At 44.0% G+C, this 26905-nt stretch overlaps 1 pseudogene; it reads right to left on the minus strand.

Annotated features, from left to right (window-relative positions):
* Nucleotides 1-11975: 11975 nt before the first annotated feature.
* LOC136523577 (uncharacterized) lies at nt 11976-13453 on the minus strand (annotated as a pseudogene).
* Nucleotides 13454-26905: the final 13452 nt, after the last annotated feature.

A 26905-nucleotide genomic window follows, 5' to 3' on the forward strand; every position in this document is an offset into this window, starting at 1 on the left:
CTACTACAGGAGACAAAGAAGTTTTTGTCCTCAAAACTTGATATAAAAGATCTTTGTGAAGTCTCGTTCGTTCTAGGGATTGAGATTCACCGAGATAGAAGAAAAGGGGTATTAGGACTGTCACAAAAGGCATACATAGAAAGAATCTTAAAAAAATTCAGTATGCACAAATGTAGTCCCCTCACCTGCTCCTATAGTCAAGGGCGACAGATATGGGGATTTTCAATGCCCCAGGAACCAATATGAGCTCAATCAAATAAAAGTGGTTCCATATGCTTCAGCTGTCGGAAGCTTACAATATGCTCAAGTATGTACGCGCCTTGACTTGGTATTTGTTATCGGGTTACTTGGTAGATTCCAGAGCAATTCTGGAACAGAACAATGAAATTAGTAAAGAAAGTCTTGCATTATTTGCAAGGAACGAAAGGCCTCATGATGACGTATAGAAAATCTGATTCACTCCATATAGTGGGATATTCAGATTCTGATTATGCGGGAGATGATAGAAAATCCACATCAGGATATGTATTCACTCTCGCAAAGGGGAGCTATTTCATGGAAAAGCTCAAAGCAAACCATCACTACATCGTCCACAATGTATGACAGTTTGTAGCGTGTTATGAGACAACGGGGCAGGTGAACTGACTAAAGAAGTTCATACCCGGTTTGAAGGTGGTTGACGACATCTATAGACCACTTAAGTTATACTACGATTATAATCCGGCAATACAGTATGCTCACAACATAAGTCAGGTGGTGCTGCCAAACACATTGACATAGAGTATTATGTTGTGAAAGATAAAGTCCGGGATCAAGTCATAAGTCTTGAGCATATAAGTACAGAAAAGATGCTCGCGGATCCACTTACAAAAGGCTTACCACCCAATGTGTTCAGAGAACATGGTGTTCAGAGAACATGTAGCTAGCATGGGTTTAAGGGAAAGCCTAAAATTCCTAGACAAAAGAAGGCCCAAAGATAAGTATCAATTTCAAAACATAGTAGTGTGTTATAGCTATTAAGTCTATCGGAAATGGACCGTGACGATAAGACATGCTCTATGCGCTAATCTGTAATGGAATGAACAAAAGTAAATGAAATTGAAAGATGGTAGTGAGATCAAGGGGGAGAATGTTAGTTGATCTCCACCAATAGGCCCAATGGCCTATTGGGCCCTTGTCTCTGCTCCCTGATCGGGGGAGCCCAACCCTAATATGGTTGGTGGGCCCCTATCGCACAGCACATATAAAAGGTAAGGTGGGGATCAGGGCTTAGAGGACGAGGTTCAACGGAGCCGCCGTACCCACCGACAGAGTAAACCTAAACCGATCTAAAGAAGTGCTGCCAGCGACAGGAAGCTCCACCACACCACCGTCGCCTCTGCAGCGCCACTGGACTTCATCTCCACCGCGCTAGATGCCTACTACACTACGGCACCGGCGTCTACTCTGCTGCTACGCCGCAAAGGGAAAGGGCGAGGAGGCTTACCCGGATCTACGGTTACACAGAGGTACTCATTCAATTCTAACAAAAGGCACTAAGAATTGCATCTTTATTAAAAACCAAATATGCTGGAAGGACTAATTCAGAGCAAAAACTTGATGAATAAGTAACATTTAAAACTAAAAGTAAACGGATATGGGTTAACAATTTTGTCAGGTAATAGAGCTTCCACTGTTGCTATTTATTATTCCAATGCTAGAATGTTTCACTAGGCAATTGGATGCTTAAAAAATGCTCACTATGCATACTATCATGTTACTCATTTAGAAAACCATTCCTAGTGTCAGTTTTGCATTGCTAGAATAACTGAATTCTTAATTCTTGGTTGAGCAAAGATCTATAATATTTGAAACACAAGAATCAATGATGTAATCAAATGTAGGAGTTGGTCAATTTCAGAGCATGCCTTTGCGCAGATGAGATCATTGGAAGTACACCATGCTAACATGTAGTTTGTCTTCTTTAATTAGCTCTGTGTAAGGAAGAGGGAACTCATCTAAACTCTCCAATCAACTTGACACACTCACCAACATTTTCTGGTAATAAACAAAGTCCAGCATAACTTTATTGCATGACTCCACAAATAAAGATGGTTTAATCACGATCAATATATTTTACACCAAACTCAGAAGGAGAAATAAATCACAACTTTGGTTGTCATGCTGGTAATGCTCTACTATCAGTCAGTATTGTGATCTATTCAAAGAACAGAACAACATGAAAAAGTTAAAAAAGGAGCAACAGATAAATCTCAGTACATAGCGCGCGAGTATAATGTAAAGCAATTGGTAGCCAGAAATCACCCAATGGAGGCTGCTGCTACCATAGTGATGAAGAAAGAAGCGTATGCTCACCTCTATACTTGTGTCGACAAGGGCAATGGTGACATGCACTTGTTGGCTTCCTTACTGATCATATGCATGGCATAACACACAAAAGATCCAATGAGAATAGGATTAAGATGAGGAGTTTGAGAACACGCTGTTAGAATTTATATGGATAGTCCTCTAAATCTATATGAAGAAATTCTAATAAATCTCAAAGGCCCAATACATGTGTTTCCTAATGGGCTTTAATGTTTAAACCCATAAGTAGAGGTGGGAGGTGCAACATCTATTAGTACCATATTGCTAATTGATGTGGAGGTAGGAAGTTTTCATCCGTATATATATGTACCAATCCTCCCAGGAAAAGATACACCAAAATTACTATTGGGAGTTCCACTTGGAAAATCCTAAGGTAGTCAAATAGTATTTTTCTCTTCTCGCTACTGCGTTGCCATCGTAGTTTTCCCATCCCGATCGTCTGCGTGCACCGGCGTTTGGGAGAGTAGGTCTCTGGAACCCTCGTCCTTACGATCCTACACCGGGAGAGGACGAATAAAGTTTTTGGGAAGTGCTTTTTGCACGACTGCTCCCGACTTCCACAACGGTCGTCTTCCATCCAAGTCAGGCGGCGCTACGTCCCGGCGTATCCATCGTCAACTGCTTCGAGCTCTTCCCCCGCTGCTCATGGACGACCTCGCACCACCACCATCTGCATCTCCATCATTGGTGACATCATCTCCTGCTACAGTCGAAAGGTACATATCTTGTGATCCTATGTCTTTCTTTCAGCTATTTATTATGACTAGTGTACGAGCTCTGCTTACACCAGTAGTTATGTTTATGCTATTGTTAAATCATGCTAGTATACAAGTTATGCTTAATCTAGTTCTTGAATTTGTCCTGATTTATATTCTAGTTTTAATATGGAAACTGCCTAATTACTTAACACATGCGCCACTATTGAACATGTCGAGGGCGGATGAGATCGTATAGAATAAGAAGGAAGGATTCCATCTGTAATTGGGAGGGTAGGGGGCAACAACCATCAGCAACATGTGTGTGCTACCGTCTTGATGCAAGTGCATCCGCTTACCCCACAAGCAAGGCAAGAGAGATATTATGGAGAGTTCCTAGATGAGAAGGCATGTTGTAGCAATCCATAGTGTAAGGAAAATGGCACCTAACTTGGGCAATATGCAAGTTTTGGTGGTTGATTGACAACATGATCAAATAGAATAATGTTGTTTGCTAGTATACAAGGTATTTAGTCTATTTAATTGGATGCGGGGATGGCTTGGACAAAGGCAATGTGAAGATCAAGTGATGAACACCTCTAGCAATACGTTAGAACTGTGGTTGAATACTTAGAAGACATGCAAGAAAGTTCAAGACAACAAGTACAAGAAGCCCGGACAAAAAGACATGAAGGAAAAAGAAAGTCCAAGATAGTACAAGAAGCCCGGACAAAAAGACATGAAGGAAAAAGACTCAACAGTGCTGCACAGAGAGCACCAAAATTCTCTAGTGGTATCCCTAGCACAACATCGGAGCTTAAGGTCAGCGAGAACCCTGACTTGTAGTCATCAGCACTCACTAGATTTCTCCGGTTGTGTGGAGTGGCCAGCATCGGAGCTTAGGCTCCAAGCCAACCATCAGGCAAAAGTTCTGCAGAAGATTTTTGTCAAGCACCGAAAAACTCCAATGACACAAGGAGAGGGTCACCGGAGAAAAGGATGGTGTCCAGAGGCTCAAAAGAAGGTTGATGGGCACCGGATAACTCTAGTGGTGCACCTGAGAGTCAACAACCGGTCTATAACGGCTAGCTGACATGGCGGTCACCGGAATCCTTTGGTGGGGGTTATCGAAGTTTTCTGGTGATCACTTCACATGTGTAGTTTGCCACAACGGCTATATTGAGGGCCGGATGCTATATATACCCCCTTTGGCTGACCATTCGAGGAAGCTAGAGATTACTGTAGCTATAAAGGAGTCAAGGCTCCATTCCAAGTGCTCGAGCCATTAAAAGTGCTTATGAAAATATTAGGTGATTAGCATAGTGCTTTATGAGGTGTTTAGGCTAGTTAGACTGTGATAGAACCGCCCAATTTATACAAGATCAAGTACGGCTGTCCCCGCTAACACATTGACAAGCATACTTTCACTTATATAAACCCAGTAGTCCGCCGAGTGTCACGAAGGACCTCGGTAAATCAACATCACAACCAAGATCGTATGATTAATTAAATACACATCACATACACAGAGTTACAGTGGAAATAATATTACAAATAGGTTCACAAATAATAGTACAAGTTTGGGTTTCCAAAACCGGTTAGTGAAAACAACATAGCTTTCAAATGATTACATTAATATAAGTTCCAAATACATTGCTAGCATAAGTGACATCCTCTGATAAAAGCATATAGATGAAAAATAAATATAGAGTCACCGAGCCCACCGGCGGATAGCCACCATCTTCAACAGGCCAAGAACTTCACCTGCAACATGGTGGGATAAACCCTGAGTACTCGAATGTACTCAGCTAGACTTACTCGTCATAAACCAGAAATAAAGTGACACCAAGGAGTATGCAAGGCTTTATAGGTGGAGCTAGCTTGACAATATTTTACATAAAAGCCAAGAGTTGACCTATACCTTTTTATAATTCAGTAACCAAGTTAATTATAGCTATTCATCTCTAGATTAGCAACTAACCTGTGCCAAACATGTGGGATATCATTTAGTAACAAGCAATAGTAACCATAGCCGGTATAATGTTGTAACATCATCATCATCATTATAACCATCAAGTTCAATTAAGTTACTCTACGTTGCCGCTGCTCAGTCAAGTTCTCACTATCCGGGAGAGACGGCGATTCGAATCGATTCCTATCCAGCTGGAGGGGTATTCCTAACACAAACCCAGATCTACCAGCCACGGTAGCCTTAGATCACCTTTGGTACAACTCAGGAATCGTGGTTCCGAGAAGCGCCGCATTCTCAAGGGTGACACTCTGCCAGGAAGTGCAGGAATTTTAAGCACCTGACCCCTTGGACTCACGCTAATGTCCCCAAGCACATCCTTACTGCCTCCAGAGTGTGCACTTTCACTTCTCGGACTTCCGGCCTGAGTTGAGCTACTCGGCTTCGCGGTCGGAATGAGTTATCCGACCAACTAAGTGATAGGCATGCGTTCAACATGACATGAGGACGTACAACGAATCGGTCCTTAAACGACATAGACGGGGATAGATCCACACCCAAGACCTACATGTCTTGTTGCTTCTCTATCGACATCCCACCCGGTCTCCATTCATTATTAACACATGGTTATTTCCACGATAGCAAATATAGCCAACCGTGCGTTGGTACTCACCTATATCTCACAGGTGACAGGAAATCACCCGACTTCTACCGGTCTAAGCATCACTAAGCATATATTCGATCCTGGACCTACATAGGGTTCAAGGTATATTTCTGGACAAGGTAGTTCTATGCATCAAGTGGTTCCAATCAACTCTTATAACCTAATGCATCAAACATAAAGAACTCAAGTGATATTTATAAAAACGTAGGAGGCTTAGAATGCTTCGGGGCTTGCCTGGGATCCAACACTAGGTTAGTGTTTGTTAGACGACACTCGCTAGGCGAGTATCTTCCATCCTAGCACTTGTCCAGTCCTTCCATCTTCGGGATAGGTCCACCATACACCGTCTTTGGGTTCGGCTCCAGCATCACGTCCTTCACATGGTTCATCTAGCGTACCTAGATGAGATGCAAGATGCAAGTGCATGAATATGAAGAACGGTAATATGAGATGCATCACATAATAGCATTCAAGGCAAACATAAGATCATACAAGACATAGGCACCTAGAGTTATTTAACTAAACATCACACAACCTATTATAGAGGGATAGCAAGAATATTAGGCATGGCACACAAGTGAACTTAAGTTCAGATATAGCACACATGCATCGATCAAGAACTAACCAACATGTTTAGCCAAAACAAGAGCAAGCTAAAGCAATCACCTAGCACATGTATAGAAATATGGATAGCAGCACAACAGTCACTTATTTTATCCATAACTGGATATCTAGATATCCAAAGGTGACACTAGACTTTCTGAAAAGCTAATGAAATTGCCTACAATATTGTTATTATCACCAAAAGCTTATTCCAAAGCTAACTAGGTCAAACATGCCAATGTTTCATATCTGCACAGAACTAGGACAGAAAAGTAGTAGTAATTTCAACAATATATAACTGGAGTTACAGACATCGAACAAGCATAAAACTTAACTTTCTAGAGAGCTTATTAAATTATCTAAAACATGTTTATTATCATCACAAGGTGATTCCACCATTAGCAAGGTCAATCAAGCACAATTGAGCACCTCTGTCCAGACTTGGACAGATTCAGCCATGCAACTTCACGAGCTTATAACTGGAGATTTAGACCACCAAATGGAGTGATCTTTAACAATTTGGAAAGCTCATGAAAAGCACTACACTTCTTATATTATCTCCAAGACATGATTCAAACCTTAATTGGGTCAAACAACACAATCATTCAGATCTATATAGAGAGCATGCAAAACCTGATAGGCAAATTATAAAATCTATAGCTCCTAAATTATTTGGCCTATGGTCATGAAAATTTAACACAAGCTAGATTATGAAGTTACCTACAACTTTAGTATTCACCACAACCACAGAAAACATCATTTACACCACGAACATAATTGCAAAAGCAAAACTGCACCTGCAGCCCAACAGCAGTGGTACAGAAAACTGATAGGAACTTCAGAGAAGCATAACTAGAGTTCTATACCTCCAACAAACATGAATCATAACATTTTGAAAATCTTATAGAGTTACCTACAACTTTATTATTATCATCTTAAGATGATTCTATAGATAACAAGGTCAATTAATCCAATGAATGCATCTCTGTCTAAAACATGGACAGAAACTGATATGCCACTTTAAACAGATATAACTGAAGTTATACATGTCCAATAAATGTGGTTCTGGACTTTTTAGAAAGGCTAACAAATTCTAAACAACTTTGTTATAAACACTTAAAGCTAATTATACTATTAATAAGGCCCCACAGTGCCAACAAGGAAACCCTATCTGGGTTTGGGCAGAAACAACCACAGAGATTTAAGCAAGTATAACTCAATATCTACTTAACCAAAAATCATGATATTTAGTTTTTTGAAAATCTTAAGAAAAGTACTACAACTCATGTATTGTCATCAAGTCATGATTAATAACTTAACTAAACCAATTAATTCAAACATGTAGGCCTATTTAGAATAGGAGCCAAGCAACACAGGGCATTTGTTATTTTTATAGATCTTAAACTGTCAAGTCTAAAATCCTGAAATTTTTACCAGACATCAACCATCACCTGTGTAACACTCCATAAAAATTTCACATTTATTTGAGAAGACCAACTGCAGTTATGAAAAAGACAAGACACAACTAGTATTAAAAACCTAACTTCATAAATTGATTTTTACAGCAAAAACTTTAAAATAAATCATGCCATATTATAGATCTAATGCATATATAATTGCACAAGTATTCCAAAAAGTCCTCATTTACTATTTTAAGATTTTCTACTAATTACTACGAATTTTCAAACTTGATCATTCAAATCGGTAAAAACCAAAGAAAAGGAATGTAAATCTTGCATCGGGGACCCTGTAGTTTTCAAAAATTAAACACGAACAAAAAGATCCTTTTCGGCACTATTCAACTGAGTCACGGCTTCTCACTTAGGCCCTCCAACTTCTTCTAATTCATGCGTGCAGTCCTTTGCTCTCTCTACATCACAGCAATGGAGCAGAGCAGAGAAGAGGCGCCGGAGAGGTCGGGCTCCGGGCAGCTGACGACCGGAAGTGACGAGGAAGGGGATGGCTGACTCAGGCCATGGCTAGCCATGGCCACGCCTGGCTCTGGCCTTGGCCAGCTGCAGCCAGCAGCCGCTCGGCAGCAGCAGGATGCGGCGGTTGATGGGCATGGCCTTGGCGGCGATGCTTTTCGGCTTCGCTGGTTGGGGGACGGCGCTAGGAGGCGCTAGAGGGGCATGGAACTGGGTGCTCAGATGGTTGGAGGTGACGAGCAGCGAGGGTGGATGGGGTAGGGCCTTGCCGCGGTAGCCATGGGCGCGCCCGCCATGGCACTGGCAGTAGAGCGGAGGAGGAGAATGGAGAGGGCAGGAGGGAGAATGGAGGATGCTCTGCTGTCCAAGATGAGGAGAGCGAGGCGAGGTGGCGCTCATACGACAAGCGAGGCTAGCACAGAGGAGCCACGCGGCCTGCGGTGCCCGAAGTCAGTCGGCCACGTCATGTTCCAAACTAATGAACGGATCCAAAAACCACCTCAAAAATACAAGCTGAAACTCTATTTTCTCCCCTTCATATCTCCTAATCCGTATAATTATTGCTTCAACCGATTACTCCTTGGTGTAGATCTATATGAGTACACCAATATTTCTTATATGAAGTTGAGCTAGATCGGCCTGGTTTGAAAGATATACATTCTCAAAGGAGGATACATGAAAACTGAAAACTCAGTTTCAGTCCATTAATTAGGGACTTAGCCAAATTTTTTGCTCCAGAAACAGCAATACATTCACTTTTGGAGGTCATGATAGACTAATTTAGAGACTAAACTAGCTCTTGACCCCAAAACAAGGTTTGTTCTACTCCACTCAAACTTCAACTTTTATTTAAAGTGCAACTCCATGCAAGTACTATAAGCCATAGTTCAAACCAAGTCAAAGTAGCATCACGGTAAAGCTTAAATTATCATTTTTTATCTATAGAAGCATTTTCTAGCCACTTGCTCAACATGAACCCTTCATAACTTTTGTTCATGACTGCAAGTAGAGTTGTTTGAGCTAGGTTACAATGCTTGGTTGATGACCTATAATTCCATTCACTTAATAAAGCAATTTAGGCAAGGACATAACTTGTCATTTCATGTGACTTATTGATTCCAAACTTCACGAAACTTTTCCAATCATCCATGTGGGTGGAAATTTGATGTGAGTCACATGAAAGAAGCACCTTCAACACTACTTAGGTATATATCTGAAAGGGACCAATATGCAAGCAAAGGTGTGTTGCCCAAGTTTAAGTTGGAGCTCACTCTTGTAGATTTGATCTTGACACCTTCATCATCACTTAACATGCCATGTTTGAGCTCAAACCCATTGCTTAACTGGTGACAAACACCTGGGGTGTTACATAGACCACCATATTGGCGCTTTACTCTAGGTTTAGGCTTAGTGTTTAATGAGGTTTGCATATCTCTTTTTATCACTCGCAGGCTTTTGTGATATCACAACAACCGTGGTTGTGGTGTGGCCGTCTAGTATGTACTGGAGGGAACGGGACTCGTGGCATTTGCCCAAAAGCTCGATAGTGAAGACGGTAGGGAGTACAGAAGAAGGCCCTATGGAGAACCACTTGCACATGAGGAAGGCTTGTGGGGTCCATGGAGTTCGGGAGCTTGGCCCTTGCGAAAGGCTCCAACGAGGACTAGAGGGAAGTACGAGCTTCTTGATACCTCGAGAAAAATACCCTCGTCGACGAAAATTTAGAATCTCTATCTCGTTTAATCTTTCGCCTCACATTGCTTTCCTAGGTTGTGTGCTTTACGTTCCGATGCTAGGTTAATGATAGGTTTGGGCCTAGGTGTGCACCTCTTTTGCGGTAGAGTAGCAAACACTTATCAAAAGTTAGTTGCACATCTAGATAGAAATCTTGCATAGGTTTTGATAAGAAGAAATAGATGTCAAGAAGTTTAGTTTTAAATTACCTAATATTACCCCTGTTAGACGTCATTGTCCCTTCACATCGAACATGTTGAGGGCTGACAAGGTCGTGGGCTGGATATGATGTCACAGCTCGCCTTCACGACAGGCATGGACAGAAGGTTGGGAAGTACAAGCGGCCGAGAGCAAGGCGAACTAGCAGCACCACCATAGCTATAGAGAGCCGTCATCGCCTTCAATTGTGGCACGTGAGGTCGATTGATGATGGTGGGGCACAGGACAAGTGGCTGGCGAGGCGCGTGCTATGGAAGTGAAAGGGGTTGTGCGGACGGAAACAAGCAGAGGGGAGCAGTGCGGACAGAAACAGAAGCAAGTCACGAAAGTCAGTGTTGGGTTGAAAGTGACTAGGTCCATAAGCTAAATTGATGGGCTAGACGAAAAATAGGATAAAATTTTGAATCTTCAATATTTAGGTATAGATTGCTTAAACTATGTTACGTGTAGTCACATATATGTTCTACTAGTAGAGGTTTCTAGTGGAGGCTGGGGAAATGAGAAAATTTCAATTTTTTTGTGCCTTATTATTGGCTTGTGCTAATCTGTGTTACCTAATGCAATTTAATCTGGCGTACTAGTTAATGCTTGATATAAGAGTCTCTCTCCACGCAACCACACACATAACTAAACTCGATCCATTGCACAAATCTAAATACAGGATAACGTAAGCAACAAAATACTAGGACATGGAGAGATGAGACTATACCGTGGCTCCTAAGGATTTGTTTTTGCCATTAGCCAAATATAATGTTAGAAAATATGAAGGTAGTTGTAACTGCTCCCTTGTAATCTCTCTCTCTCTATATATATAGAATTAGATATTCTAGGAAATATTTGCTCGTAAATAATGGTTGTACCGGCGGCATGGAAACATATCGTGTGTAATGCCTTCGTTCCAACAACCAGACGTAGTAGATATATACTACCATTGAGCGTGCGCAAGCGGCAGGTGCAGACGGAGCGGGCAATAAGCAACGCCAAGCAGCCCGTCCCCAGTCCACGCCGTGCAAACACAAAAACTACGTAGGAGCACCCGCAATATGGTGAAAGGCGATAAATAATAGGGGATAATAGGGCTTATATATTACAGTGGACAAGAAGCATCGTGAAAGTCGGCGAGAGCAGAAGATTCTTTCATCCGGCTACATATATGTAGCTTCCTACCCGGCAGTAAGCACTGAAGTTTTGTTATCTCTCCTCATCCATCGCCTTGACCGTGAGATTTGCTTCAGGAGTACACTGAAAGTGTGATTCTTTTATTCTATATTGAGACCCACCTTCATGTCACCATATACTTATATACATTATTAATATTAATCTAGCTTCCTCATCCACACTAACTTGAGCCAAAATTCGTACAAAGAATGTAGAATCTCATGTAGATGTAAGGGGTTATATACGCTGTAGTATATACCCCAGGCTAGTCTACCTTCCTCATCCACACTAACTTGAGCTCAAAATGAATGTACAAACATCTGAAGTTGATTTTCAACTAAGAATTGTGGCATGCAGTACAAAAGGTTTTAGTTCCATGTAGCTGAATTGCGCATTAACCAAACAACAAATCAAATATGCCTGAACATTAACCAAAACTGCTCAACAGCAGCAGACTCAGGATGATGGATCATCTACAACCACTGCAGATCATAATGTCTTTTGCACCATTCAAACTACTTAGACTGCTCAACAGAAAAAGAAAGAAAACTTGACAGTAGCAGTTTTGGTTGTTAACAGCAGCAAACTCAAAGATGATGGATCAATATCGTCCATTCTGCAATGACTTGCTTCCATGTGGCACATCAGAGATCAGCGGGTCCTCCTAACAAAAGATTAAAAAAAACATGCACAATATTCGTAACCAAAATCTGACTTCACTTGCACTTCAATGAGCTATGTGCTAGTAATAATTCCAAAGATTTAACTACAGCAAGCTCCAGATAAATGCTTCAAGATGTGCAAGAAATTAGTCAAATTTCTATTAAAAAAAATCTGAAACAAGGTAGCATGAAAGTACAAGATCAACGGATTTGTATGCATATTTATCAATGCCACCAAGACAACGACATGGTAAAAATTTGGTTTGGCTTTCCAGTGCCATATATTCGGTTTGCGCTGCTTAGTAGTTCATTCACAAGCCAAAACCAACTAAGCAAAACATATTGAAGCTTCAAAGACAAGGAAGGGCAAAAGATAAGCAAGGGTTAGTACAATACCAGGAGTGTAGAAGCTCATGTAGGGTAGGACGCTGGAGAAGTCCCCGGGCTTGTCAACCTTTCTCACTCGCCCTGACTTTAGCTCCATCATGAACAATCCAACACCTATGCTGAAGAAAATGACACCCACACCCTCTTCAAAGTCACTGGGGTTGTCTATGGGCATTTTTTTCTCCAGATTAATGACTATGCATTGTACCCATTTTGCAGTTCCCTCTGAACTCATCCTTCTCGACCATAGATGAAGTCTGTAATCCTCAATGCCAGCAAGGCCCAGCGAACGATCCTCCATCACGATGAGCGCGAAGCCGCCGTGCAGTGCTGGTGGCTAGGGCTTAACTACAGATAAGAAATTGTTGGTCCAGTCATACTTCACAATTGTAGCAGCCTCCGAAGTGCGAAGTAGATTTTGTCTCCAATGAGGGGACCACGGCCGTAAATCAGGAACATTCTCGAGCGTGACTGCGTGACGCCCTCCACGTGCCTACGTATCTCCGATGACTACATGGCCGCCCATGGTAGGAGTAGGACTCATGTAGTTGGTGAACATGAGGACCAAAACCGAAGGGGCTACCGTGGTAGTTGACGTGATCGCAGCCAGCGGCAGCGCAGAACACCGCGGCCGAACAATGGGGCGTCCACCAGATTCAGATTTCCGGGTCGGGCACATGAATACATGATGGCGGTCGCCCATGACGGGGTCACTGACGTGCTATGGTGTCCAAACAAGGAGACGAGGATACGGCCGTGGCGGCAGTCGAGGGGGCCACGCAGAGGGTTGCGGTCGGACTCCGGAATGGGGAAGGCGGGCACTTCTGTTGTGGGGACGAAGCGGCGAGCCCGGCCTGCGTCGTTGAGGTCCTTGTTGACGAGGCCGATCGAGGAGACGAGAGGAGGGGCTCCGTGGAAGTCGCGGTACCTGCGGAGGAAGGCAGGGTCGGAGAGTGTGCGGAGCCATGGCTTGCAGACGAGGGCGGCGCGGAAGAGCCACTCGGGAGGCGGAGCAGGATCTCGGCGATGGCGTCGTCGTCCAGGTCAGGCGACGGCGGCGGTGCCATGGCGTACTCGTGGAGTCAAATGGTCGACGGGTTGAGGGGGGAGCCCGACTACCCGAATATGGAATTATGGGCTCAGGCGCAGCTCGTCCGTCTCAGCAACCGGCCCATTCTATCGGCCCACCGTTGATGCCTGCCTACAATTATTCTCGGTCCCCTATTGATTCCTGACTCGACTCGAACTCCCAAAGAGCGCGCGCGCGACGACGCAAGCGGCAGGTGCGGCGGCGGTGCCGACGGAGGTACGGAGCGGGCAAGCCGCCCGGCCCCAATCCACGCAGTGCAAACTCGATCGCGGCGGCGGCGTCCCCGGCGCCTCTTTGCAAACTCGATCGCGGCCATCGCTCAGCCACGTCGTCGCTCCTTGTGCGGCACCGTACAGCCTCCTCGCGCGTGAAGGGCAGCGGGGACTGGAATGGGTCCGAGGTCGCCACGCGAGTGCTCGTGCAGTCATGCTGCCCTGTGCAGAGTGCAGACGCACTGAACCAAATTGCTTGGAGCCTTAGTCACCACAGGCTCTTTGCTCCGTGCTTGAAACATGTGTGTAATCGCGCTGGCTGCTAACAAATATATTTTCTTTCTGAAATTTGCAGTTGACAAGAACAGCATGAGCACTAGCTGATGTCGATGCCGCTTTTGTTTGATCGTTCCTGAATCTTATAATACAAAGACTACATGTCCTGGTTAGCGCTACATAGACAAAAGGTTCAATACCCATTTTGATCTATCCCTACTTGCACGACATCAACATTTAGTTAGCGCTACATAGACAAGAGATTCAATATCTATTTTTTATCTTCTCCAACAAAAAGACTCAAATGAGAACTCTTTCTACAAATCATATTTGGGTTGTACATCTGCTGCCATCCAAAATGGGTCTCTCATATAGGTACTATGTTGCAGGTGTATGTTTCAAGTGTTTCAGCTGTTTCAAACGTATATTGCAAGTGTTTTATCTGGATATTGCATATGTTTTTAGTTGTTATACATGTATGTTGCAAGTGTATGTTCCAAATATTTCACCTGTTTCAGATCTATGCTGCAAGTGTTTTATCTGGATGTCGCATATGTTGCAATATTGCATATGTTTTAGACATGTTGCAAGCGTTTATTCAAAATGTTTCATCTATTTCAGACGTATGTTGCAAATGTGTTTATCTGGATGTTGTAGTTGATATACACATATGTTGTAAACGTGTTGCAAACGTATGTTTGTAAATGTTTCACGTGTTTCAGATGTATGTTGCAGAAGTGCTTTCATGTTGCAACATTAGCAGGCGTAGGAAGCGGGCGCATGCAAATACAGTCTCCACGTGCGTAGCAGTCCCCACCTGCATGCATATCAGCAAGCACAAGACGGGCATCAGCAGGCATGAGATGGGCATAAGTAAGCACGAGGCGCACAACTGCAAGCGTAGGCGCACTAGCATGCAGGGGCGGGTTTGCAGTCGCATGCAAGACGTGTAGCCGCAGAGTTGCATGCGGAGTAAGCGAAATAGGCTTTTTTTAAAGGTTGGGCAGGCGGCGCGGGCGTCCGGACGATCGGGCGGCGGGCACTAGTGATTCCGATAGATTAGCATTGTCATTTTCTATAATTGGCTAGCATTGCCATTTTATATATTGGCGCACAGTTCTTCATGTTTGGAAAAAAAAAAGAGACTAGAACGTCCATGTCATGATGAGCCGCTAGCTAGCGAAACAACTTGAATTGTTAATGTCAGATCGATCCTTGCAAGCAAACCTTATCCTATTGGACTAGACTAATGTAATTCGTTTTCGTATTATTAGATTGATTTATTTGTCTCTTTTAGGAAATACAAGTTGACGGCGTTAGGAACTGACAGCATGCTTCGCGCGAGTTTCTGCACCATATATTTAATCGCACGTGGTATCTAAAATTTTTCTCATGTCTAAGTCACTTTGATTACCAAAAGACTTACATGGGAATAATTAAGCCCTATGTTTTAAACATTAGACTCCTACAAATCACGTGCGTGCTCTCTCCATCCCAACTTTATAAATTATTTTGGGTTTTCTAGCATAGCGTTTGATGTATGAATTTCAGGTTTGTTTTTCAGTTAGATGACATAGTGTATGATGTAAATTATTTTAGTTTTTCTAGTTAGACAAATATGATACAAGTCTTTTTTTTATTTTTCTAGTTAGATATATTGTACCCTCTCCTATCTCCACCAATGCTATATGCCACACCATCTTACAGGGTCGTCCATCCTAAGACATCTCGGCTACCTCCCTCTCTCCCAACTATTGTGAATTGGAGAACTGCCATTACTATTCGCATATTTCAAAGCATGTTATTATAATTCTTCATCTACTTATGGATTGTTTGGATGGAGATGGAGATGGAGATGGAGATGGAGATTGGGATAGAGATAGGGATAATGAGATAAATATTGTATCCTAGCCGTCCGTTATTTACACCTCATTTAATCATAGCCATTCATTCATTTCCCTTTCCCTGTCCCATCCCCTATATGCCAATATCCAAACGGCACCTTGAGATATGACAACCTATACATTTGGGATTCATGTTAACTCGATTTGACTACCGTATTTTCGCATAGACAAAAATACCCCTCTACTCCCTCCTTCCTCCATTCACTGACGCACAGGTTCCACGTGACACTGCCATGGGCCCACTATTACACTTATCCTCACCGCACAATCTCTCTTCTCTCTCTCTCTCTCAAGATTTGGGCCATGGAGGCCGTCGTGCCCTAGGCGGTTGTCCCCTACCCTCCACACCCGTGGTCGTTGGTGCTGCTACCTCTTGCCCCTCGTGGACTCAGCCACACCGCTGCCCTTGCACCCTGGACTTGGCAACACTATTGCCTCTATCCTATGAGGACTTAGCCACATCGCCACCCTAGAGCTCATGCCACGCTGACAGCCCCTCCTCCTCGCTGCATCGGGGCCCACACACTGTGCCTCCTCCTCCCCATGTTGGGCCAGTGCTCGTGCGCCACATGCGCTCCTCCTGAGCCGCGTCTCGGCCCCGCCCCACTCATGCTAGTGGTTACGCTCCATCTCATCCCCTCCAAAGCTTCGTTCCACCCCTCAAACATTGGCGGGCGAGCTCCACCTTCCTCTTCTAGAGCTGGCTTCGACGCTCTCGTCGGATCCAACGCTAGCTACGCCCTCATAGGCCCTACTCTCCTCCTATGCTGGTGGCCGTGCTCCGCCATCCTCCATGCGTTGGCACCCGTGGCGCCACACCCTCGCCCCAGTGCTAGCAGACCACACGCTGCCCCTCTAAATCCTTTGACGCTACTCCTTATCTCATCTTGTCCTTGCTTGGGAATGGAAGAGAGCTCCACGAGCATGTGCCTCCACCGGGCGGTTCGGACGAGCACAGGGTGTGACATGTGTGGTCGTGGAGGTAGCAAGCTTGAGCATAGTGGCAGCAAGAGGGGGAGGCAGGCAACGTGCGTTTTTGCATGGTGGCAGAGGGAGGAGAAGATAGATTGTGGAGGAATGGGATGACCATGGAGAACAGGGGCAATTTAGTTCATATGGAAATACTAACGCCTACAGATGGGCCCTAGGGGCCATCAAGTGTATAAACCGGCAAATTTCAAGTACTTAGGAAATTGCAATAACATGTTTCTAATATCACGAATAGTAATGGTAGTTCTCAAATTTGCGATAGTCGTAATGACACCTGAAAGCATCTAGGCCCCTAGTTGGGTTTCGGTGATTAATGACAATACAAGATTACTATGACTAACGTGTGTTTTGCAGAGGCAATTAAGTTAGGTCATGGTAATGGAGATTAATTGGGCAATCAAGGTGGTCATGCCCCTACGATGGAAATCATTTCGGTTTTCAAAGGATGGACGACAAGGTTAAGGATGACTAGTTCTAAGTGTCGATTGGAGTTGGAGAGACACTTAGAGTAGTTTAGGACTTTGTTTTTCCTTTGGCCATACTATTAAGGGGGGTATAGACGGGTAGCTTGACCTAGATGAGTCTAGTGAGTTAGGTGTGGTGCACACTTGTCTAAACTAGCGCTAGGTAGCTCCTACATATGCCTAAGATCCTTTGGAGCAAACTTCATTCACATATGATCGAGAGTTAGAAGTGAATGGAGGGTCAAATGCTGACCAGACGCTGGCTCCGGTCGGACCGGACACTGGCTCCAGTTGGACCGGACACTGGCTCCAGTTGGACCGGGTCCGGTCAGTTCATTTGATCAAGGAGATTGCGTCTAGCGCGACCGGACGTTGAGTGGTCGAGTGACCGGACACTGAGGGCCAGCATCCGGTTGACTCCAGAAAGGTTCCACAAAGGAAAAAACTTGACCGGATGCGTCCGGTCACACTGTAAACACTGGAATTCGGGGTATACTGACCGGAGCGTCCGGTCAACATGACCGGAGCGTCCAGTCACCCCGCAGAGGCACATAACGGTTCGTTTTTCAGCCCTTGTTATAAATAGAAGCTCCACTCGTGTGTGGAGTTACTTTTGCTCATTCCAACAGCTGAGAAACACGTTTGTGAGTGCCAAGAAGAGCAAGGTCCTAGTGAGGTGATTATGATTTGAGAATCCAAGAGAGTAGCCTCATTAGTGAATTAAGAGTAGCAAAGTGTGCATCCACCATTCTCATTAGGCTTCGCGTGGTCAAGTGAGAGTTTGTGCTTGTTACTCTTGGTGATCGCCATCACCTAGATGGCTTGGTGGTGATTGGGAGCTTGGTGATCACCCGGCGGAGCTTGTGGGTGACCCAACTCAAGTTGTGAGCGGTTGTGGGTGATTCACCATGACGGAGTGTCGAAGAATCAACCTGTAGAGAGCACTTGATCCTTGCGCGGATCAAGGGGGAGCTACACCCTTGCGCGGGTGCTCCAACGAGGACTAGTGGGGAGTGGTGACTCTCTGATACCTCGGCAAAACATCGCCGCGTTCCTCTCTCTATTTACTTTGAGCATTTACTTTGAGCATTTACTTTGAGCAATTCAATACTTGTTTTTACATTCATAAAATTGTCATGCTAGAGTAAGTTTGGAACATAGGTTGCAAGTCCTTTGTGCGTTAGATTAATAGAAACACTTTTCTAGGTACAAGGGGTTAATTGGGCTAACCGTAGGATTTAATTATTGCAAGAAAATTTAGAATTAGCCCAATTCACCCCCCCCCTCTTGGGCATCTTGATCCTTTCAATTGGTATCAGAGCCTTGTGCTCATGTTTTTAAGCTTAATCGCTTAGAGCAAGATGTCTCACGGGGATGGACCTCCTCCTATCTTTGAGGGAGATGACTTTCCATATTGGAAAATCCGCATGGAGGCGTACTTAGAAGCTCTAGACGTTGGTATACTTAGAGCCGCCTCACAAGGCTTCTCAAAACCTCGGGATGCTACACACTTACAAGGCGATGAGGTTAATTATGAAAAGTGGAATGCAAAGGCTTGAAATACCATCTTTAGAGGCCTTTGCAAAGATGTGTTCAACCACGTAAGGAACCACAAAGACGCCAATGCACTATGGTCGAACGTTTGTGCGCTCCATGATGGAACCAAGAGTGAGCATGAGGAACGCTATCATCTTGTAATTAAAAAGCTAAATTCATTTGAGATGCTTCCCAAAGAATGTGCCAATGAGATGTATTCACGTTTGAATGTTCTTGTAGAGGAAGTCAATGGGCATGGACTTACTCAAATGTCACCATCCGACGTTGTGAGAAAGATCTTGAGTGTCCTCCCCATTGACAAATATGGGCATATTGTGACCGTGCTACACCAAGGTGATCTTTCCACCACTACACTGACACAAATCTTGGGAAAGATCAATGCTCATGAGATGTACATGCACATCACGCCACAAGATGGCTCATCCTCTACCAAGAAGAAAGAGAAGGACTTAGCATTCAAAGCTAGCCAAGATAAGGGCAAAGCAAGACTTGAGTATGAGAGCTCAAGTGATGAAGAAGATGAAGATGAAGATCTTGCTCTCATGGTGAAGAAAGCCACCAAAATGCTAAAGAAGCTAAACAATAGTGGCATCAAGTTCGACGGCAAGAAGAAGAAGTTCTTCACAAGCTCTAGAAGAAAGCCAATCTCCAAAATGGATTGCTTCAATTGTGGTGAACTTGGTCATCTAGCACATCAATGCACCAAGCCCAAGAAAGACAAGTTCAAGAACAAGAACAAGGGCAAGAAAGATGACTCAAGTAACGAAGATGAAGATGACAAGAAGAAGAACAAGCCATAAAAGAAGAGAGATGGTAAAAAAGAGAGACTTCCACAAGAAGACAAAGAGTGGAAAGGCGGCCTACATCGTCGGTGATTGGCTCATGGACATTGATTCATCTAGTGGATCATCCGATGATGATAGTGAAAATGAGAAGGTGGCCGCCATTGCTATTGATCTTTCATCTTCACCGCCACCATCGCCATCATCCTCTACACACCTATGCCTTATGGCCAAGGGTGAATGCAAGATAACTAATAATGATGATAGTAGTGATGATGAGCAAGCTAGTGATGATGATAGCGATAGCGATGATGATGATTCACCTTCATATGATGATCTTGTCAAAATACTAAGACAATACACTAAGATCATTAGAAAGAGTAGAGCTAAAAATGAAAAGCTTGATGCTAAAAATGATTCACTCTTAGCAAAATGCGATACATTAGAAAAGGCTAATGTTGAGCTTAAAGAAACAAATGATGCTATATCATCCAAACTCAAGGAGCTCAAATCTTCTAAGAAGAGCTTAAAGATAAACATGATAAACTTGAGTGGGTGCACAATGAGCTCATCACTAGCCACAACAAGCTAAAAGATGAATATACAACTCTAAAGATCAATTATGATACTCTTGTTATTGCTCAAGAATTTTTACCAAATGAGCCACATGATGCTACTAACCATGTTGTTAAGATTGATATAGCTACATCATGTGATGATTTAATTGATGAGAGCATTGAGCAAGGATCTAGTGGCAAAGGCAAGAAAGTGGTTGAGTGCAATGACTATGATGAATATGTCAAACTCAAGAATGCAAATGAAAAGCTCATAAAAGATCTTGAAGAGATGAAAAGCCACAACACCATTGTGCTAGAAACTCTTGATCATGATGAAGAGTTGATCCTTGAGAATGAGAAGCTCAAAGAAGAGAACAAGAAGCTCAAGGAAGAGAAGAACAATGATGTTCTTAAGGAAAAGAACAAGAAGCTCAAGATGGAGAAAGAACATCTCAAGATGGGATTGAGCAAGTTTGCAAGAGGCAAGCATCTTCAAAGTGAGCTACTCATGAACACCGTCATGAAGATGGATAGAAGTGGCATTGGATATGTGGCGAGTGTAGAGAAGAAGAAGGCTCAAGTTCAACAACAACAATCAAAGCCAAAGAGATGTTTTGAGTGTGGACAAGAAGGCCACATTGCCCATGAGTGCCAAACTCCACCGCCACAACCCTTGCCCAAGCATGCTAGACCCTTTGCCTTCAATGCTCACTACATGCTTAGAAAGGATTCTAGTGGAAAGATGAAAGTCTTGTTCTTAGGACCCCCTAACAAGAATAGGCCTAAGACGATTTAGGTGGCTAAGTCACTTGTTGAGAAGGTGAAAGGCCCTCAACAAGTTTGGGTTCCTAAAGCTTGAATCTCTTGTGTGTAGGTGAACTACAAGACCGGTGGAAGTCATTGGGTTATTGATAGTGGTTGCACTCAACATATGACCGGTGATCCTCGTATGTTCACCTCACTAGATGAAGAGGTAGATGGACAAGAGAGAATAACATTTGGAGATAACTCAAAGGGCAAGGTTAAAGGATTGGGCAAAGTGGCAATATCAAATGATCATTTCATCTCCAATGTGCTTTATGTTGCTTCATTGAGCTTCAACTTGCTATCCGTTGGACAATTGTGTGATCTTGGCTTCCAATGCTTGTTCACCGAGAAGGAGGTTGTTGTATCCAAGGTAGATGATAATCAAGTGATATTCAATGGATTTAGATACAACAACATATATCTAGTGGACTTCACCTCCGAAGATGCAAATTTGAAGACTTGCCTATTCACCAAAACAACACTTGGGTGGCTATGGCATAGAAGACTTGCTCATGTTGGGATGAGCTCACTCAAGAAGCTTATGAAGAATGATTTGGTGAGAGGGTTGAAGGATGTGAAATTTGAGAAGGACAAGCTTTGTAGTGCATGTCAAGCCGGCAAGCAAGTTGCAAATACTCATCCAACCAAAGCTTTCATATCAACCACAAGAGTGCTAGAACTCCTTCACATGGATTTATTTGGACCAACAACATACAAGAGTTTGAGAGGAAATCTTTATTGTCTTGTGCTTGTTGACGACTATTCAAGGTATACATGGGTATTCTTTCTTCATGACAAATCTGAAGTTGCATCTTGCTTCAAGAAGTTTGCCAAGAGAGCTCAAAATGAATTTGAAGTGAATCTAAAAAAGATTAGAAGTGACAATGGGAAAGAATTTGACAACACAAACATTGAAGCCTATTGTGATGAAGTTGGAATCAAACATGAAGTCTCCGCAACTTATACTCCTCAACAAAATGGTGTAGTTGAGAGGAAGAACCGGACATTAATCACTCTTGCAAGAACAATGCTTGATAAGTACAACACCCCTGAAGCTCTATGGGCGGAAGCAATCAACACCGCATGCTATGCATCCAATCACCTATTCCTTCAAAAGTTCTTTGGCAAGACACCTTATGAGTTGCTCAATGGAAAGAAGTCGGACGTCTCCTTCTTTAGGGTGTTTGGTTGCAAATGCTACATCTACAAAAAGATACAACACCTAGGGAAGTTCCAAAGACGTTGTGATATTGGTTTTCTTGTTGGTTACTCATCAAAGTCCAAAGCATATAGAGTATTTAATCATGCCACCGGCTTGGTTGAAGAAACATATGATGTGGAATTTGATGAATCTAACTGCTCCCAAGGAGCACATGAGAATCTTGATGATGTAGGTGATGAACCATTGAGGGAGGCTATGAAGAATATTCCAGTGGAAGACATCAAGCCAAAAGATGATGAAGATGATGTACAAGTCATTGATCAACCTTCTTCATCAAGTGTGCCACAAGATGGTGAAAAAGATGGGAGAGTAGAAAATGAAGATACTCATGTCTCCCATGAGCAAATGGTGGTACAAGCACAAGATGTTGATGCTCCACAACCTCCTCCTCAAGTGGTCAATAGAAGAAATACACCTCTCCTACAAGATCATCCACAAGATCTCATCATAGGGAGTCCATCAAATGGTGTAATGACTCGATCTAAAAAACTTGCTTCATTTATTTCTCATCACTCTTTTGTCTCTTGCTATGAGCCTACCAAGGTAGAAGAAGCTCTTAAAGATCTGGATTGGATCAATGACATGCATGAAGAGTTGAACAACTTCACTCGCAATGAAGTTTGGACTCTTGAAGAGCGACCAAAAGGTGCAAGAGTCATTGGAACAAAGTGGGTGTTCCACAACAAGCAAGATGATCAAGGTGTTGTTGTGAGGAACAAGGCAAGACTAGTTGCAAAGGGGTTCTCCCAAGTTGAAGGTTTGGATTTTGGAGAGACCTTTGCACCGGTTGCAAGATTAGAAGCCATCCGTATCCTACTTGCATATGCATCACATCATGAAATGAAACTATATCAAATGGATGTGAAAAGTGCATTTTAAAATGGCTTTATTAATGAACTAGTCTATGTTGATCAATCTCTCGGGTTTGAAGACCCTAGATATCCTAATCATGTTTATATGTTGTCCAAGGCACTATATGGGCTTAAGCAAGCCCCAAGAGCTTGGTATGAGCGCCTTCGGGACTTCCTCATTGAGAAGGGCTTCACCATTGGGAAGGTTGACACTACACTATTCACCAAGAAGCTTGATGGACATATCTTCATTTGTCAAGTATATGTTGATGATATCATCTTTGGATCATCAAATGAAGACTCATGCAAAGAATTTGGTGAATTGATGTCAAAGGAGTTCGAGATGTCAATGATTGGTGAGCTTACATTCTTTCTTGGTTTTCAAGTCAAGCAAATGAAAGAAGGCATCTTCATCTCTCAAGAGAAATACACAAAAGATCTTCTCAAGAGATTCAAGATGGATGAATGTAAGCCAATCAAGACACCAATGCCTACCAATGGACATCTCGACCTAGATGAGGGAGGTAATCCGATTGATCAAACTCTCTACCGTTCCATGATTGGTAGTTTGTTATATTTAACCGCATCTAGGCCCAACATCATGTTTAGTGTGTGCATGTGTGCTAGATTTCAAGCTAATCCTAAGGAAATATATTTAATTGCCGTAAAAAGAATCCTTAGGTATCTTAAGCATACACCAAGCATTGGCCTATGGTATCCCAAAGGAGCTATATTTGAATTAGTTGGCTATTCCGATTCGGATTATGCCGGTTGCAAAGTTGATAGAAAAAGCACATCCGGAGGGTGCCATTTGCTTGGTAGATCACTTATGTCTTGGTCCTCCAAGAAACAAAATAGTGTGGCTTTGTCCACCGTTGAAGCGGAATACATTGCCGCGGGTGCTTGTTATACACAAATATTATACATGAAACAAACTTTACTAGACTATGGTGTAGTTCTAGAAAAGGTACCTCTTTTGTGCGACAATGAAAGTGTGGTAAAACTTGCAAATAATACGGTTCAACACTCTTGCACCAAGCACATAGATATCCGCCATCACTTTCTAAGAGATCATGTTGCTAAAAATGATATATCACTAAAAGGTGTAAGAACCGAAGATCAATTAGCGGATATCTTCACTAAACCGCTAGATGAGGCTACATTTTGTAGATTGCGGAATGAGCTCAATGTACTTGATTTTAGTTACTTCACTAAAAGATGAGCTTGTGTTGTCCCTTGCATTCATTGTAATATACAACATGATTAATTTTTGGAAATGCATATAGGGCTTGTCTAACATGGTTAAGATAACCGCCGAAAAGCGTATGAAAAAGCTTAACCTTGGATCAAACTTGACAAGCAACTAGATTTACTTACAAGTATTGCATATGCATGGATGTTGTTTTGTCGTTTTGTTCCATTTGCCCTCTTATTACCTATTTTCTTAAAAAGAATTATAGCCTAAGACAAAATATTTTGAAAAATATGAGGGTTTGAGAGAGGTCACTCACATCAGTCCCAATTGGTGTTTATTTGAGTCTTATTCAGTTGGGACTTGATTGGGAACAGGCAGCGCGAAGGAACATTGAAGATTTGCTGGAAAAGAGTGACCGGACGCTGCATCGGACTCTGAAGTCCAGCGTCCGGTCAGTTCACAGGAGGTGAACTCGCTACGAAGGAGTGACCGGACTCTGTCTTTCAGCGTCCGGTCAGAAGACGTCTCAGCGTCCGGTCGTGTGAAGAAGACAAAGGCTAAGTTGATCGGACTCTGGCTGTGTCCGGTCGGTGTCCACTGGACGCGTCCGGTCGTGATTCCAGAGGAATTGGACCTCTCTGGAATCGACCGGACGCTGGGTGGTAGCGTCCGGTTGCTACCACCAGAGCATCCGGTCAGTAGATTTCATGCAGCATCAGGATTCTTATCTCCATTTCCTTTTTTGACTTGGGGGGGGCACCCTATTTAATCTAATTGCCGGTGTTTTGACCTAATCCATCCTTGCCCGCACCGACATCAACGCCGCAAGCACCAAATCGTCACCCCGCTGCTTCCACCACCGTCGTGACCCGCTCTCTGCAGCCCCTCTGCGCTCCACCGTAGCTCCGTGTGCCGCCCATGACTCCCAGCGCCTCTCAAGCCGAGCTCCGCTCGCCTCAGCCTGCGCCACGCTCCCCGCACCACCGCGCTCGTGCTCACCGCCGCGCCGTGCCCTAGCCTCCACGTCCCACGCTGCTCAAGCCTCACCGCACCAAGCTTCTCACCAGCGCCGCCCTCCTCTGTGCCCCTGCTCTAGCATTGCCCAAACCCTAGGGCAGCGCCATAGCTCCACGCCAATGCATCCACTACAAATCCTCGCCGTCGACTCACATTGCGTCGCCGATCTTCGTCAAGTCGGGACCCTAACCCTAGTCGATTCGATGGTTCCCCGCGAGTCGCTTCTCTTCTTTTCGGATCGCCGGTTCATCAGGTAGCAAGCCAGTCGCTTCAATTTCATACCTACATTGCTTGCTCTCTTAGGGTTTCGCATCTATTAGAAATATCGTATTTATTCGTATATCTATCTATTCCATCGTGCAGCGAGTCGGTGTTGTTGAGGTGTCAGTTGCAGTTGACAGTTAACTCAGAGCCAAGCTCACAAGTACGGATCGAGGCCAAGCCTCGAAAGTGTTAGTGGACAGTTGATCTTGTCAGCGGTAGTGGTTCTAGTCAGATCAGATGGCTCGCACCAAGAATGTTGGTGGTGGTCTAGGAGATGATGATCGGAGGCCTCCGCCTCGCCTACCTACAGGTCCTAAAAGCAAGGCGATGAAGAAGGTTGCATCAAAGAAGCACAAGTACCCTAATACAGAGATAGCCAGAGCAGCTACAGTCGCTGAGGCCGCAGAGCATGCCGAGAGAGGAGGAGCTCGTAGTGGAGTTGTTATTGTAGATCATCTGTCACCAGAGGCGCAGGGCAGACTTGAGCGTATTAAACGTCTTCATGGTAGTCCACCTGGGACTATCATGATGGCAGGATGACATCTTCCCATTGTGGATCCTCATCCTCAGGGGGAGTCACAGCAGGAGCCACAGCAGCAGCCCCCACCAGTAGAACCGATAGAGCAGACTTAGGAGGATGAGCAGGCCGAGGAGACCGAGCAAGCACCCTAGCCACAGCTACGCCGCTCTGGTCGTACCCGTGTTCCAGTCTCACCGAGGCCGCCGACATAGCGGAGGGGATCACATCCACTGCCTAGACCACAGGGTCCGCCTCCAGTGACCTACCTTGACTTGAGGGCCACCACGGCCAAGCAGGTTTAGCAGCTAAGGTTTGTAGAGTTTGATGTATGGTTTCCTCCGAGGAGGGATGAGAGAGCATCTGAGGGATTCTACACACCGCTCCAGGAAAATTTCTACAATGCATATCTGAATAGTGGAGCAGTCTTCAGATCTCAGAGAGTCTACAGCATTGAGGCTATAGCAGCAGCAGCTGGAGAGCATATTCGCCCCTACCTTGCATATTTGCCAGGGTTGACAGATTTGATTGGATGGACAGGATTATATATTCCATCTTGGGTTCGTCAGCTCTATGCTTCTCTCTATATTGACCCGCACCATAGATATATTCACTTTGCATTCAGAGGCAGAGACTACCGACTGATGAGTCAGAGGGTCAGGGAGATATTGAGGCTACAGGAGTAGCCCGTCAAGTTACATGAGGTCTATTATGGATAGACAGAGCCTCCCAGGCGTCCTCATGGTGGCAATGTGCCCCCTACGGACTTGGTTTGCCACTGCTTCAAGGAGCCTTTTGGCGAGGGCTCGCACAG

The sequence above is a fragment of the Miscanthus floridulus genome, chromosome 18, assembly GCF_019320115.1.
Source record: "Miscanthus floridulus cultivar M001 chromosome 18, ASM1932011v1, whole genome shotgun sequence".
Classification (NCBI taxonomy): domain Eukaryota; kingdom Viridiplantae; phylum Streptophyta; class Magnoliopsida; order Poales; family Poaceae; genus Miscanthus; species Miscanthus floridulus.